The sequence below is a fragment of the Schistocerca nitens genome, chromosome 5 (genome assembly GCF_023898315.1).
Source record: "Schistocerca nitens isolate TAMUIC-IGC-003100 chromosome 5, iqSchNite1.1, whole genome shotgun sequence".
Lineage (NCBI taxonomy): Eukaryota > Metazoa > Arthropoda > Insecta > Orthoptera > Acrididae > Schistocerca > Schistocerca nitens.
In genome coordinates, this window is record NC_064618.1 from 776,062,722 (window position 1) to 776,079,179 (window position 16,458).

Genomic DNA, 16,458 nt, shown 5'->3' on the forward strand with positions numbered 1-16,458 from the left:
GACGTTCAGGCAATATTTATATTCCTGAATGCGGTGTCCATTTTTTATGCGTAATGAGTAGGAAATGCTGAGCCAACTGCTACCATCGAAAGTGCAGCCCACAGTAGTTAAAACACGAGGTGTGCCTTTTCTTCGGTTCCGCAAGACCCAAACAGTTTGTCAGCGCGTGTGGTGAAAGGTGTCTGTTAGTTCATCTACACTTCATTTCAATTACATGATTTTGCATATGGGTTACAGAAGAGTCCCTTGGTATACAAGTTGTATGTCCCGACCGCTCGCTCGTCGATTTCGATGTCCCTTTGCTACATGGTATTTTGGTTTCATTGGTGAGATTTGGACTGAATATCTTAGTCAATGAATGGCTAGGGCGTGGTGGTTCCACGCGAGCGCTATATGTTTGAAGGAAGCAAGTGAGGGAGTCGTAATGCGGCAGTTGTAAAGAGTCAGTTGTATGGAAACGGTTGTCCTGTGGCAGTCAGCCAGCTGTCGTCGCATGTGCGCAATCCTAAGTTGGCTTGCCATCTTGTGCAGTGCATATTAGGGTCAATGACTTAGACTGTGCTGGGAGGTTTTACGTTCGGAGTGCATGGTATTGTATGTCAGAAGAGGCAGCTCTGAGCCGGAAGAGGCCATTTGGGAGTTGTTTACATTAGACAAGCTGTGGCCTAATAAACCTGTTGCCAATCAGTTGAAGATAAGGAGTTCATAATATTGGTACTACTATTGAGAATGGCTGCAGTATAGGTCAAATGGCTCTGAGCACTACGGGACTTAACTTCTGAGGTCATCAGTCCCCTAGAACGTAGAGCTACTTAAACCTAACTAATCCAAGGACAACACACACATCCATGCCCGAGGCAGGATTCGAACCTGCGACCGGAGCGGTCGCGTGGTTCCAGACTGTAGTGCCTAGAACCGCGCAGTATTATTTCTGAAAGTGGAATTTAGGTTATCCGACGAACAACGTAACGGAATGGCGACTAGGGTAAACTCAGTGTTCGGCATTGATTACGTTCGCGTCCAATATTTAACCCGAGTTCCGGAATTAGTTGGTTCAGATGGCTCTGAGCACTATGGGACTTAACATCTAAGGTCATCAGTCCCCTTGAACTTAGAACTACTTAAACCTAACTAAATTAAGGACATCACACACATCCACGCCCGAGTCAAGGTTCGAACCTGCGACCGTAGCGGTCGCGCGGTTCCAGACTGAAGCGCCTAGAACAGCTCGGTCACACCGGCCGGCCCGGAATTAGTAAATCATTATTTTCATTCACCAAACAGATGGGAAATATTTCTCTATTTTCTTAATATTGCCGATTCAAGAGTCGAGCAAAATGTAACTGTGTGAAGTGCAGCAGATGCAACGCCTCGTATTAATTCACGCGAGCGTTTGTTGTAATGATTATTTAATAAACCAGAAGTTTATTTAAATTTTCCAATTTCTTTACCTTTGCCAGACTAATGTTTCCTTTGCCTGTTTTTGGTAAAGTGTTAATAAACATTTTGTGAATAATGTTACTGTGGATTACTAACTTATGCTGCCTCCATACGATGTGTATGTTAGGGTCAGTCTTATAAAATTAAGGTAAGTCAGCTGTCGAACGACGAAGTTGCGCCAGGCTAGCTCTTACCTTGTTCTTTTCAGGTGGTGTGGCGTTGACAGTCCATGTACCAGTAATTGTATCTATGATTAAATTTTTTCTCGTGCCTATGGATAGAAACTGGCCGTTAGTAGTCTACAGAGGTTGTTCATTAATCCAGCCACTCTAAGACACGCACAGTACCATTGCGTGATACATGTACTTGCGTGTGTCGAGCCGTCTTGGATTTTGTCAGTTGCTCATCATCGATGAGTGTCTATTAGAATATGTCACTTACACGCGTATACGAATGCCACAGTGTCTCCACGTGGTACTTGCATCCACGCTGCACTCAGGATGAAACAACTAACGACATGCTATCCTCATGTATACAAAAACAGAGCAAATATATCGAGGTGCATTTTTCGCTGGGTGTTAGAGGATAATGTGGACAAGTTTATGATTGCAAGGAAATTTTAAACGCATTTGGCTGTAATATTACGTCTATTTTCTTTCTTTTATGAAATATGTCTCTGCCGATCTGGAAAGAGACGTCGAAGAGGCGTTCAAGAACATGTCATTATAAGCCAAAATATTTTCCGAAGGGGGTTAGAGGAGTCAAACCAGACGTCTACACACGATAACACAATTCTCGTAAATTACGGGTTGGTGCTTCGTGGGCGTGGAGCTGGCTGGTGTCCAAGATGTGATCCATCGGGTTCAGGTCAGGGGAATTCTGTGGCAAAAACGTCAACGTGACGTTTCTACTCAGATCCGAAAATGCTCATTACAGACCGAAATTAATTACCAGATTACAAATAAACATTGTGGTCCAAGACTGGAATTATAATGAAACGAACATTAACGTGAGTTTACTATGATGCTCCTCCAACAACTGGAGCACAACCCTGTCCTTGAGGTCGTTCGGTTATCCTGTTGGAACATGTCATCGTAATTGGAGAAGACATCAATCATGATGAGATGCAGGTAATCCGCGATATTGTTAACATACTCGACAGCTGGTATGGTGCCTTCAGTCGCTACTGCAGGTCCCATGGACACCCAGGTGAATATTCACACCATCATAACATTCCACCCAGTCACCTGCGTCCTATGACGCCGTGCATGTTTCGAACAGCTGTATGACAACGCTTGTGAACATTACTTGGTGTAACATAAACGTGAATCATCCGAACAGGTGGTACCTCTCCACTGATTTACGGTCCAATTTTGATGACCATGTGCCAGCTGACAATATCATTGGGTTAATATGAGGAGGTTTAGCAGTCGTATGCTGGAGCGCCGCACATTCCACACTTTGCACTGAACAGTGTCCACCGAAACCCATGCGCCTTCATCAGCTCTGTACTCTGTCTCCAGGTATTTCAAAGATTTCCGCCCTGTCTGCTTTACAGATCGAGCGATCTTACGACCATATTTTATGATGAGGCTTGGATGTCCAACAATTTGCTGCCTACTCTCAGATTCATTGTCTTTCAACTACATTACACAAATGTTCACAATAGTGTGATGATCGTCCGCTGGCGTTGGGGATTAGCTATCTGCATAAAAAAACAAAAACCAATTTTATGTCAGTGAACTTCCCCACTCACGACCCGTATCGTCGCTAAAACGATCCCCCATTCGCCTCTGCTCCGCTTATATACTTCTCTTAGCGCGTCACGAACTTGCAACGCGAACACATGCACTAAATTTCGCGGTAGGAGATGGTTATAATATTTTCGCTCATCAGTGTTTCTCGCTCCATTCGAACCAGTGCATCCCTAACAAATGTCACCACATGGCCAATAAAACCCCCCATCCCTCTCTCTTTCTCTCTCTCTCTCTCTCTTTCTCTCTCTCTCTCACACACACACACACACACACACACACACACACACACACACACGCACGCACGCACGCACGCACACACCAGCCTAAGTTTCTACAAATCTTTCAGACTAATTTACGTCAATCAATTACAGTCTCTCATGCGTTCATCTGACAAATAACTAATTCCTCGTCACAGTTAACCATACAGAAAAAACGTTTTATCAGCTGAACCAACCAAACTAGCATCGGATGCTACGGGGCGCTTATGACTTCAGCATTTTCTCCCCCTAAAACTAATATATACGAGGTGTGGCCAGAAAAAAACCGGACTAGTACTGGTGAAACAATAAAACGAATGCAATAAGGCTGAAAGTCGCGTGGCCTGTCACGTGACTCTCGCTCCGCCTACTGCTCGAGTTTCATCTGCCTCCTGCACTCAGTCTGCCCGTGGCGTCTGTTTTAAGTAGTTGACGTTTTGTCTGTGCGTCGGAAAATGTTGAGTGTACAGAAAGAACAGCGTGTTAACATCAAATTTTGTTTCAAACTAGGAAAATCTGCAAGTGAAACGTTTGTAATGTTACAACAAGTGTACGGCGATGATTGTTTATCGCGAACACAAGTGTTTGGGTGGTTTAAACGATTTAAAGATGGCCGCGAAGACACCAGTGATGACACTCGCACTGGCAGACCATTGTCAGCAAAAACTGATGCAAACATTGAAAAAATCGGTAAACTTGTTCGACAAGATCGCCGTTTAACAATCAGAGCAGTGTCTGAGTTAACAGGAGTTGACAAGGAAAGTGTTAGGCAGAATCTTCATGAAAGTTTCAACATGAACAAAGTGTGTTCAAAAATGGTTCCAAAGTGTCTCACAATCGAACAGAAGGAACGCCGAAGAATGATTTGTTCTGACATCCTGGAAAACATTGAAAGTGATCCCACCTTCTTACAAAATGTTATTACTTGCGATGAATCGTGGTTATTTACTTACGATCCCGAAACTAAACGCCAATCGATGCATTGGAAAACTCCTGGTTCTCCACGACAAAAGAAAGCACGAATGTCAAAATCGAAATTCAAGGCAATGATGATTGTTTTTTTTTTTTGACATCAAAGGGATTGTGCACATTGATTGGGTACCAGAGGGACAAACAGTGAATCAGCATTACTACATTAGCGTCCTGGCTACCCTACGTGAGCGAGTACGGACAAAACGGAACGATTTGTGGAGAAAAAAGTCATGGATCCTTCACCAAGACAATGCCCCAGCTCACAGTGCGTTGTCAGTGAAGACGTTTTTGGCAAAACACAACATTCCCATCTTATATCATCCACCCTACTCACCTGATTTGGCCCCCTGTGACTTTTTTCTTTTCCCTAAAGTCAAGTCAGCTTTGAAAGGAACTAGATTTGAGACTGTTGAAGCAGTAAAAGAAAAAGCGACGGAAGTAATGTATGGACTTACCGAAAATGATCTGCAGCATTGCTATGAACAGTGGAAAATTCGTATGGAGCGGTGTAGAGACCGAGGAGGAGAGTACATTGAAGGAGATAACATGAAATTGTAAATAATTGTAAATAAATGTTTTTTCCAGCATCAGTCCGGTTTTTTTCTAGCCGCACCTCGTATAATCTCTTACACCCTCCATGTTCCAAATATCTCACTATCTCCTTCCTAGTTTTCCAGACTAATTACAGGTTTCACTGATTGCTTTGCTAGATAAGAAATCAGGGGACGCAAAATGACACTCGATATTTTCGGACGGCATATACACCGTGTAACTAAATTTCCTTTACAGAGTTTGAGGACTTGGGAAGACGGCTAAGTTTAGCGCGGGAACTCATGTCCAGAAACATACTGTTTTTGTGCTACACTCTAGATACCACAACACACGTTGCTTTCTGACTCGTTTTGCTTGTCGTCAGGGTCCACTTACAAGTACGGCTCGGTGTGAAGACCACCGACGTCAGCACCTATTCAATACCTCCATATGATGTTCCGGTACAGATGTTCACCTATGCCTTGTGCTGCGGCATCCACCGTAATCATAATAAGCGCCAGCTTCCTAGGATGACACAGGAGTCTCGTAAATCAAGGTTTCTATGTGACCCCACAGTTAGTGGTCTACGGGTTCAAGTCGGTAGAACGTGCAGTCCAAGCAAGCTGGCCACCACGACCTATCAACTGTTGACCAAATCGTTCATCCAGGTGATCTTCAGACCAAACGTGGAGAGCGAACTGGTGCGTCACTGTACTGTAACCACGTGTATCGACGCTCATTCAGTGGCACATCTTCTAAGAACCGATAGTGTACGTCATCAAGGAATTGCGCGTACCCCTCGCCTGTGAGATGTGGTGGAAGAAAATTTTGGCACAATCACAAGTCTACCCAGGAATCCCGTGCAAATGTTCGGACCGTATCAGTTCCAAAACTCATGAGGGTGCGCAGCATCCCTGTTTTCATCAGCCCACGCTTGGCTATTGCGGCAATTGAGAACACCTTCCCTGAAGATCTTGGCTTCATCCATGAAAAGAGCCTACGGAATATCAGTCCAGCTGTGTGGCTGGATTGAAGAGTTTTTAGCAAACAGAACACAGCATGTTGTTATCAATGGAGAGACGTCTACAGACGTTAAAGTAACCTCTGGCGTGCCACAGGGGAGTGTTATGGGACCATTGCTTTTCACAATATATATAAATGACCTAGTAGATAGTGTCGGAAGTTCCATGCGGCTTTTCGCGGATGATGCTGTAGTATACAGAGAAGTTGCAGCGTTAGAAAATTGTAGCGAAATGCAGGAAGATCTGCAGCGGATAGGCACTTGGTGCAGGAAGTGGCAACTGTCCCTTAACATAGACAAATGTAATGTATTGCGAATACACAGAAAGAAGGATCCTTTATTGTATGATTATATGATAGCGGAACAAACACTGGTAGCAGTTACTTCTGTAAAATATCTGGGAGTATGCGTGCGGAACGATTTGAAGTGGAATGATCATATAAAATTAATTGTTGGTAAGGCGGGCACCAGGTTGAGATTCATTGGGAGAGTGCTTAGAAAATGTAGTCCATCAACAAAGGAGGTGGCTTACAAAACACTCGTTCGACCTATACTTGAGTATTGCTCATCAGTGTGGGATCCGTACCAGATCGGGTTGACGGAGGAGATAGAGAAGATCCAAGGAAGAGCGGCGCGTTTCGTCACAGGGTTATTTGGTAACCGTGATAGCGTTACGGAGATGTTTAATACACTCAAGTGGCAGACTCTGCAAGAGAGGCGCTCTGCATCGCGGTGTAGGTTGCTGTCCAGGTTTCGAGAGGGTGCGTTTCTGGATGAGGTATCGAATATATTGCTTCCCCTACTTATACCTCCCGAGGAGATCACGAATGTAAAATTAGAGAGATTAGAGCGCGCACGAAGGCTTTCAGACAGTCGTTCTTCCCGCGAACCATACGCGACTGGAACAGGAAAGGGAGGTAATGACAGTGGCACGTAAGGTGCCCTCCGCCACACACCGTTGGGTGGCTTGCGGAGTATAAATGTAGATGTAGATGTAGAAAAGGTTCAGCAGTGGGAAGTCGGCTCATCCTCACGTTTGTGCAAGAACCACCCGCAGAAGTAGGTTAGTGGCTTAGAATCCCACGGCTGCATTGCTTGTACTTTCTTGGGATAGTACGAGTGTAGCTGGTGCTCATGCGTAACACGTCAGATAGTTTGTTGATTCACATTCAGTCTACCTGAAATGTTTTTGATATTCAAGATAATTCTCTTTCATTCTTCCGTCTCAGCTGCAAATTTTTAATTACATTACATGATTCAGTCACTCAGCATCATCTTTAGATCTACTTAGTTGAACAGCAATCCATCTTGTATACTGAAAATCACAACCAGTACTCTGATATGTGATTTTTGGTAGACAAGACGGTTTCCTGCCGCAATTATTTACATCTGAAGATGATCCTGAGTGATCGAAGCATGTAATCTAATTAAAACTGTGCAGCTGAGACGGAACAGTAAATGAGAATTGACTAAAATATCAGTAACGTTGCTGAACCTCTAAAGAAAATGTTGGCTATAGTTCGTGGCACTGGTCGCCTCTTCTAACTAGGGTGATCGGCGCCGCATTCGAGCTGCTGGTGTGGATTATAACTACTCTTCGAGAGCCGAGGTTACACCGTAGCAAAGAGGGACAACGCAGCCCTCCCAACCCACTTAGCTTCGCCGTTCAAATAACATGATGTTCGCTTATTCTGGAAATGAGTGGTACATCGTGGTCAATAGAAATACTCTTGAAATGAAATGTACTTATAGCTCACACTCTGTATTGTAATAAGTAATAAATGACTACTAGTTTGCTGTAGTACAGAAATAACACCACAAGCATAACAGTCAGTACAAACTCCTCTGTGAAGATTAAAAACTACACTCATGCTCATAAATTAAGGATAATAATGATACATGGTGAAACAACGCTCTGGTGGGCGGTTTGCGGGCTTAAATTACCTCGGGGTATGACCATGCGGTGCATTTGACCTGGGGTAGTCGCGCGGTCGCCCTGGCAGCGGTCCACATACCCCGTGGTATGTTGGTGCAGGTCAGAGTACGGTGCAGCGAGTAAGTGTGCAAACGTTTTCAGACGTGCTAATGGTGACTGTGTTGAAAATGGCTCAAAGAACTCATATCGATGACGTTATGAGGGGTAGAATACTAGGGCGACTGGAGGCTAGTCAAACACAGCAGGTCGTAGCACGGGCCCTCCACGTGCTACAAAGTGTGATCTCAAGATTATGTCAACGATTCTAGCAGACAGGAAACGTGTCCAGCCGCAACAGTGTGCAACACCACAAGAAGACCGATATCTCACCATCAGTGCCCGCAGACGGCCACGGAGTACTGCAGGTAGCCTTGCTCGGGAGTTTACCACAGCCACTTGAACAGTTGTCTCCAGACACACAGCCCGGAGATCTGCAAGGTGCATTCCTCTGACCCTGGTCACAGAAGAGCCCGCAAAGCCTGTTGTCAAGAACACAGTACATGGTCATTGGAACAGTGGTCCCAGGTTATGTTCACGGACCAGCCCAGGTATAGTCTGAACAGTGATTCTCGCCGGGTTTTCATCTGGCGTGAACCAGGAAGCAGACACCAACCTCTTAAAGTCCTGCATGGAGGTCGTGGTTTGATGGTGTGGGGTGTTATTATGTTTGGTGCACGTACACCCCTGCATGTCTTTGACAGAGGAACAGTAACAGGTCCGGTGTATCGGGACGTCATTTCACACCAGTATGTCCGCCTTTTCAGTGGTGCAGTGGGTCCCACCTTCCTCCTAACGGATGACAACGAGCGGCCCCACCGAGCTGTCATCGTGGAGTACCTTGAAACAGGAGATATCAGGTGATTGGGGTGGCCTGCCTGTTCTCCATACCTAAACCCCATCGAGCACGTCTGGGATGCTCTCGTTCGAAGTAACCCCTATGACACTTCAGGAGCTCCGACAGGCACTGGTGCAAGAATGGGAGGCTATACCCCAGTAGCTGCTCGACCACCTGACCCGTTGTGCGGCCTGTGTACGTGTGCATGGTGATCATGTCCCATATTGATGACGGGGTACATGCGCAGGAAACAGTGGCGTTTTGTAGCACATGTGTTTCGGGACTGTTTTCTCAACTTATCACCAATACCGTCGACTTACAGATCTGTGTCGTGTGTGTTCACCATGTGCCTATGCTATTAGCGCCAGTTTTGTGTAGTGCCACGATTTGTGGCACCACCCTCTGTAATTATCCTTAATTTATGAGCATGAGTGTAAATTGAATGGCATGTAAAGGAAACCGTAGTGGGCATATGACATCAGACATCAGACATCAGGCGATCGGTGAATGACGTACTTAATACCCCTGTCAGAGGCATGGAAAAAGCGGAAGATTTAAATGTATGTCGTGTGCCGGGAAAACAACATGTTTCTGGACATGAATGAGTTCCTATGCTAAACTTCTCCCAACTACAACTCCTCAACGAATATAAAGGCAATTTTGTTAAACTTTTTATATTATTTACAAGATGAACAAGTGGTGAAGATCTTGAGCTTAAACTTCGTTAAAGTATTTACGAAGTGATATGAAACTGGGTGATTAGAATAATCGTTATTAGGGATAGCGATTGGAGGAGTAGGGTTTGCTGGAAGTGCTCTAAAGAGGGGTGTTGCATCTGTAAAGGAAATCACATAGAGGGCAGTTGTGCGACAAATTATAAGTAATATTGCAGTGTTTTTAGTCTTTTTTAAGTAAGTATGACCTCAGGCGCTGTCAGGTTCGGGGGGGGGGGGGGGGTTATGGGCGCTCAACATCGAGGTCATCAGCGCTGTCAGGTTCGGAACAGGTCAGTATAGCGCACACCAAAGTGTAACAAAAGGGCTCGGGAAACTTAAATGGGAAATCTTTGAAATACTACGACGTAGTTATCGCGTAATCCTATTGGGATAATTTAGAGACTTTTGCTCCAATAAATCTGTGCGATCGTTATTCTTTCACCAACGAATATCTCATGTAGGTATCATGGGGAAAAAGGTAGCAGATATTTATGCGCTTATAGAGTCATACAGACAGTCATTTTTCTCTGTCAGATTCGTGAATGGAATAGAAGAGAATGCTGGTAACATTGTTATAGTGTAGCTGCAGTGCGCGCTCTACAGTGGAGTATATATATATATATATATATATATATATATATATATATATATATATATATATATATATATATATATATATATATATATATACTACCCACAACATACGTAGCAATACGGATACTAAAGCGTCAGTGCTAGGTCACGCAAAGCCGTAATTACGGAATTATAGACGCCAGTCGAACTCAGGCACACATTTTAATAAGTAAGGAACTAGAATATTAAACCCAAAATTCAATGACTAATTAACTATCAGCGTTAAATACTTCATGAGGAGCTACTGAACCAACTTTCACGTGTAATATTGAGCACGCACGTTACTGTGATGCACCGGCTCTGCAGTTAATTTAAAGATAACCTAATTCTGAGACTAATATTTAACAAACATTCACAACGGATGATTAAACTGTGTATGGAATTTCCTTGTTTGTAAGGTGTGGCGAGTAAATGTTGATTTACGTGTATTTATGATTACGGGATACCTATGTAAGCAAAGTAAGGCTGTGGGTTACTTCGTCAATTACTGTAGATGTGGCTTTAACCGGAACATACATAAAATTTAATAACAGTTAATGTGAGACTCTATTGGTAAAATGTTATTTCAAGGTAAAGTAAGTCTCTGAAAGTCTTTGTTAATAAAATATGACAGTTCCCCTTTATAATTATGACGCCAGGGTATATTTAAGCATTCGAGCGAGGAAGCTATCACACGTAGCATAAATTAGGTCGATTACAATCTGCTTGTGCACGCCAACTAAACTATGATGATAAATACTGAAAACTGAGCTATACAGTACTAACGAAAACAATACACTGACTGGAAACGACGATCCGAATCACTGCGTCGGCGTCGTCGAATATTATCTGGTACGAGTCTTTGCTTTTACGTGGTTCTTGTTCTGATTAATAAATGCTACGGAGCACTATTTAAACAATCCAGTCTCGTATCCAAGCAGGAATGCGTTCCCTACTGTGTGTAAGGGATTTGCCTCCGTCGTTTCTTAACCTCTCTTTCAGTTCTAACTCTCGATGCCATTGTATAGGTCAGTAAACCACACAGAATCTTCACAGATTACATTACATGGACGCAAATCGTTCATGTTAGGACAAAAATCAGAATTAAAAATTATGAGTTCCAAAACATACACAAATACAGTCAAAATCAAATGGTCCATATTCCTCTTGTTCAGGCCTCGTAGATACATTACTAGAATAAAAGGATACTTCATTAGGAATCGTACGGAGAGTATGACGTTGCTGCCACGTGTAATTAAAATCGATGCAAGCATTTACCGGATGTAAGTTAATTTCTACCTAGAGAACAAGTCGTCCGATATTCATTAGACTTTTTGCGTACTCTGCATGGTTGTTCTGCAAGATTCATGCCGGTTTTACAGCCCTCACGATATCAATACTATCGTTTAGCCGTTAGTTGAATAACAACCATAAGCTTTGAACACGAGGTATCTTCATTTGTGAGCATAGATATGTGTTCCTGTTAACTGAAAATAAAGGTATTTGAGTATTATATAAATGTAGATTATAAGCCATTCACGTAAAAAGCGAGTATGTCGAGGTCTGGTCAGTATTTTGGAAACGGGCTGCCGCTAATGGCCGGAAAGTTGACGCTCGTCACAGACAGGTGTCGCTAGTGTTTTCATGTACTTCTTACTTAAATTATTTATGTAATTTAATTACAGCACGATTCCTGTTACGTGTACGAAAAAGATTCTTAACCTTAATAGTTTTAATAATTTTATAATTATTTCTGCAGATTTCATAAATTACAGAATATTGTCATACCGCAATTTAATGCGTATCACCTACATCTACATCTACATCCATACTCCGCAAGACACCTGACGGTGTGTGGCGGAGGGTACCCTCAGTACCTCTATCGGTTCTCCCTTCTATTCCAGTCTCCCATTGTTCGTGGAAAGAGGGATTGTCGGTATGATTCTGTGTAGGCTCTAATCTCTCTGATTTTATCCTCATGTTCTCTTCGCGAGATTCACGTAGGAGGGAGCAATAAACTGCTTGACTCTTTGGTGAAAGTATGTTCTCGAAACTTTAACAAAAGCCCGTACCGAGGTACTGAGCGTCTCTCCTGCAGAGTCTTCCACTGGAGTTTATCTATCTCCTCCGTAACGCTTTCGCGATTACTAAATGATCCTGTAACGAAGCGCGCTGCTCTCCGTTGGATCTTCTCTATCTCTTCTATCAACCCTATCTGGTACGGATCCCACACAGTTGAGCAGAATTCAAGCAGTTGGCGAACAAGCGTACTGTATCCTATTTCCTTTGTTTTCGAATTGCATTTCCTTAAGATTCTTCCAATGAATCTCAGTCTGGCATCTGCTTTACCAACGATCAACTTTATATGATCATTCCATTTTAAATCACTCCTAATGCGTACTCCCAGATAATTTATGGAATTAACTGCTTCCAGTTGCTGACCTGCTATTTTGTGGCTAAATGATAAGGGAACTATCTTTCTGTGTATTCGCAGAACATAACACTTGTCTACATTGAGATTCAATTGCCATTCGCTGCACCATGCGTCAAATCGCTGCAGATCCTCCTGCATTTCAGTACAATTTTCCATTGTTACAACCTCTCGATACACCGCAACAATATCTGCAAAAAGCCTCACTGAGCTTCCGATGTCATCCACAAGATCATTTATGCATATTGTGAATAGCAAAGGTCCTATGACACTTCCCTGCGGCACACCTGAAATCACTCTTACTTCGGAAGACTTCTCTCCATTGAGAATGACATGCTGCGTTCTGTTATCTAGGAACCCTTCAATCCAATCACACAATTGGTCTGATAGTCCATATGCTCTTACTTTGTTCATTAAACGACTGTGGGGAACTGTATCGAACGCCTTGCGGAAGTCAAGAAACACGGCATCTACATGTGAACCCGTGTCTATGGCTCTCTGAGTCTCGTGGACGAATAGCGCGAGCTGGGTTTCACACGACCGTCTTTTTCGAAACCCATGCTGATTCCTACAGAGTAGATTTCTAGTCTACAGAAATGTCTTTATACTCGAACATAATACGTGTTCCAAAATTCTGCAACTGATCGACATTAGAGATAGAGGTCTATAGTTCTGCACATCTGTTCGACGTCCCTTCTTGAACACGGGGATGACCTGTGCCCTTTTCCAATCCTTTAGAACGCTACGCTCATCTAGAGACCTACGGTACACCGCTGCAAGAAGAGGGGCAAGTTCCTTCGCGTACACTGTGTAAAATCGAACTGGTATCCCATCAGGTCCAGCGGCCTTTCCTCTTTTGAGCGATTTTAATTGTTTCTGTATCCCTTTGTCGTCTATTTCGATATCTACCATTTTGTCATCTGTGCGACAATCTAGAGAAGGAACAACAGTGCAGTCTTCTCTGTGAAAAAGCTTCGGAAAAAGACATTTAGTATTTCGGTCTTTAGTCTGTCATCCTCTGTTTCAGTACCATTTTGGTCGCTGAGTGTCTGGACATTTTGTTTTGATCCACCTACCGCTTTGACATAAGACCAAAATTTCTTAGGATTTTCTGCCAAGTCAGTACATAGAACTTTACTTTCGAATTCATTGAACGCCTCTCGCATAGCCCTCCTCACACTCCATTTCGCTTCGCGTAATTTTTGTTTGTCTGCAAGGCTTTGGCTATGCATATGTTTGCTGTGAAGTTCCCTTTGCTTCCGCAGCAGTTTTCTAACTCGGTTGTTGTACCACGGTGGCTCTTTTCCATCTCTTACGATCTTGCTTGGCACATACTCATCTAACGTATATTGTACGATGGCTTTGAACTTTGTCCACTGATCCTCAACACTATCTGTACTTGAGACAAAACTTTTGTGTTGAGCCATCAGGTACTCTGTAATTTGCTTTTTGTAACTCTTGCTAAACAGAAAAATCTTCCTACCTTTTTTAATATTTCTATTTACGGCTGAAATCATCGATGCAGTAACCGCTTTATGATCGCTGATTCCCTGTTCTGCGTTATCTGTTTCAAATAGTTCGGGTCTGTTTGCTACCAGAAGGTCTAATATGTTATCGCCGTGAGTCGGTTCTGTGTTTAACTGCTCAAGGTAGTTTTCAGATAAAGCACTTAAAAAAATTTCACTGGAGTCTTTGTCCCTGCCACCCGTTATGAACGTTTGAGTCTCCCAGTCTATATCCGACAAATTAAAATCTCCACCCAGAACTATAACATGGTGGGGAAATCTACTCGAAATATTATCCAAATTATCCTTCAGGTGCTCAGCCACAACAGCTGCTGAGCCAGGGGGCCTATAGAGACATCCAATTACCATGTCTGAGCCTGCTTTAACCGTGACCTTCACCCAAATTATTTCACATTTCGGATCTCCGTCAATTTCCTTCGATACTATTGCACTTCTTATTGCTATAAACACGCCTCCCCCTTCACTGTCCAGCCTGTCTGTGCGGTATACATTCCAATCCGAGTTTAGGATTTCATTACTGTTTCCGTCTGGTTTGTGGAAACTGCACCAAATTGTAAATAGCTTCTACAGAGCCGTATTTCTGCAAGTGAACGCAAAAAGAATATTTTTAGCTTATGTTTCAATAACTATTTTATCCAAATTTTTTTAAAAAGTTGTTGAAGAATCTCTTATCTAGTCGTAACAGGAATCGTGCTGTAATTAGAAATATAGGAGACATGTAGTAACATTTTATCGAGATATGTTGTAACACGATTTTGCTATTACAATGCACCTGCTATAATAATTAATTTTTATCGGTATAGTTTCACCTTGTATGAATTCATTCACAATTCTGAAGATGGTACCCTTGCTTACCGCAACCGGGAATCGATAATAAAGGTTGTGACTACGAAGGCTTTCCCGGCGTAATAATTGATAAAATTCTTCTCGGGTATGCAGCCGGATCATGACGTCTTCAAGACACAATATTTCTGCGGTCCAACTGGCCGCCATCATCAGGTGAGAGCGCTGATGCACAATCTCGCCGGAACTGACTTCCCAGCGCAAGCGGCAGCCCATATATAGGCCGCAGAAGGCCCACAACGCGTGCGCGAAAAGGTGCCGTAGCTGCCCTCTAGTGCAGTAAACATGCCGCGCCGCCGGTGGTGGAAAGAGGCGAAATCGAGATATCGCTGTCAAAAATAAAAGAAATTTAAAAAATTCTATTCCGACGATTGAGACGCAGACCGTTGTTTTTTAATGTCGGATAACACCGGGTCCCAAGTCTTACTTAAAAGATAGCCCTTGTCTCTATTAATAAGATTGTCAGATAAACGAATCTCTATTGATTCTTTTAAAACACAGTCCCAATAGCGAGATGCAGGGGCAACCATTTGTGTCGCATCATATTGCATTCTGTGTCCCTGGGTGAGACAGTGCTCCGCCACTGCGGATTTCTCGGGTTGAAGCAGCCGTGTGTGCCGCTGATGCTCAACACATCGGTCCTGAATGGTCCGGATCGTCTGACCAATGTAAGCCTTCCCACAGTGGCAAGGGATCTTGTATACACCGGGCTTCCTCAGACCCAAGTCATCCTTAACAGAGCCAAGAAACGCTCTAAGCTTGGCCGGCGGACGAAAAATACTTTTGATGTGATATCTTTTTAGAATTCTTCCTATCTTCGAGGAAATGCTCCCAGCAAAAGGCAGAAAAGCCACCGATTTGCAGGTATCTTCTGGTGGTTCAGGCGATGGTCCAAACTGGAAAGCACGACGTATCTGTTTATCTGGCTCTGTTAAGGATGACTTGGGTCTGAGGAAGCCCGGTGTATACAAGATCCCTTGCCACTGTGGGAAGGCTTACATTGGTCAGACGATCCGGACCATTCAGGACCGATGTGTTGAGCATCAGCGGCACACACGGCTGCTTCAACCCGAGAAATCCGCAGTGGCGGAGCACTGTCTCACCCAGGGACACAGAATGCAATATGATGCGACACAAATGGTTGCCCCTGCATCTCGCTATTGGGACTGTGTTTTAAAAGAATCAATAGAGATTCGTTTATCTGACAATCTTATTAATAGAGACAAGGGCTATCTTTTAAGTAAGACTTGGGACCCGGTGTTATCCGACATTAAAAAACAACGGTCTGCGTCTCAATCGTCGGAATAGAATTTTTTAAATTTCTTTTATTTTTGACAGCGATATCTCGATTTCGCCTCTTTCCACCACCGGCGGCGCGGCATGTTTACTGCACTAGAGGGCAGCTACGGCACCTTTTCGCGCACGCGTTGTGGGCCTTCTGCGGCCTATATATGGGCTGCCGCTTGCGCTGGGAAGTCAGTTCCGGCGAGATTGTGCACCAGCGCTCTCACCTGATGATGGCGGCCAGTTGGACCGCAGAAA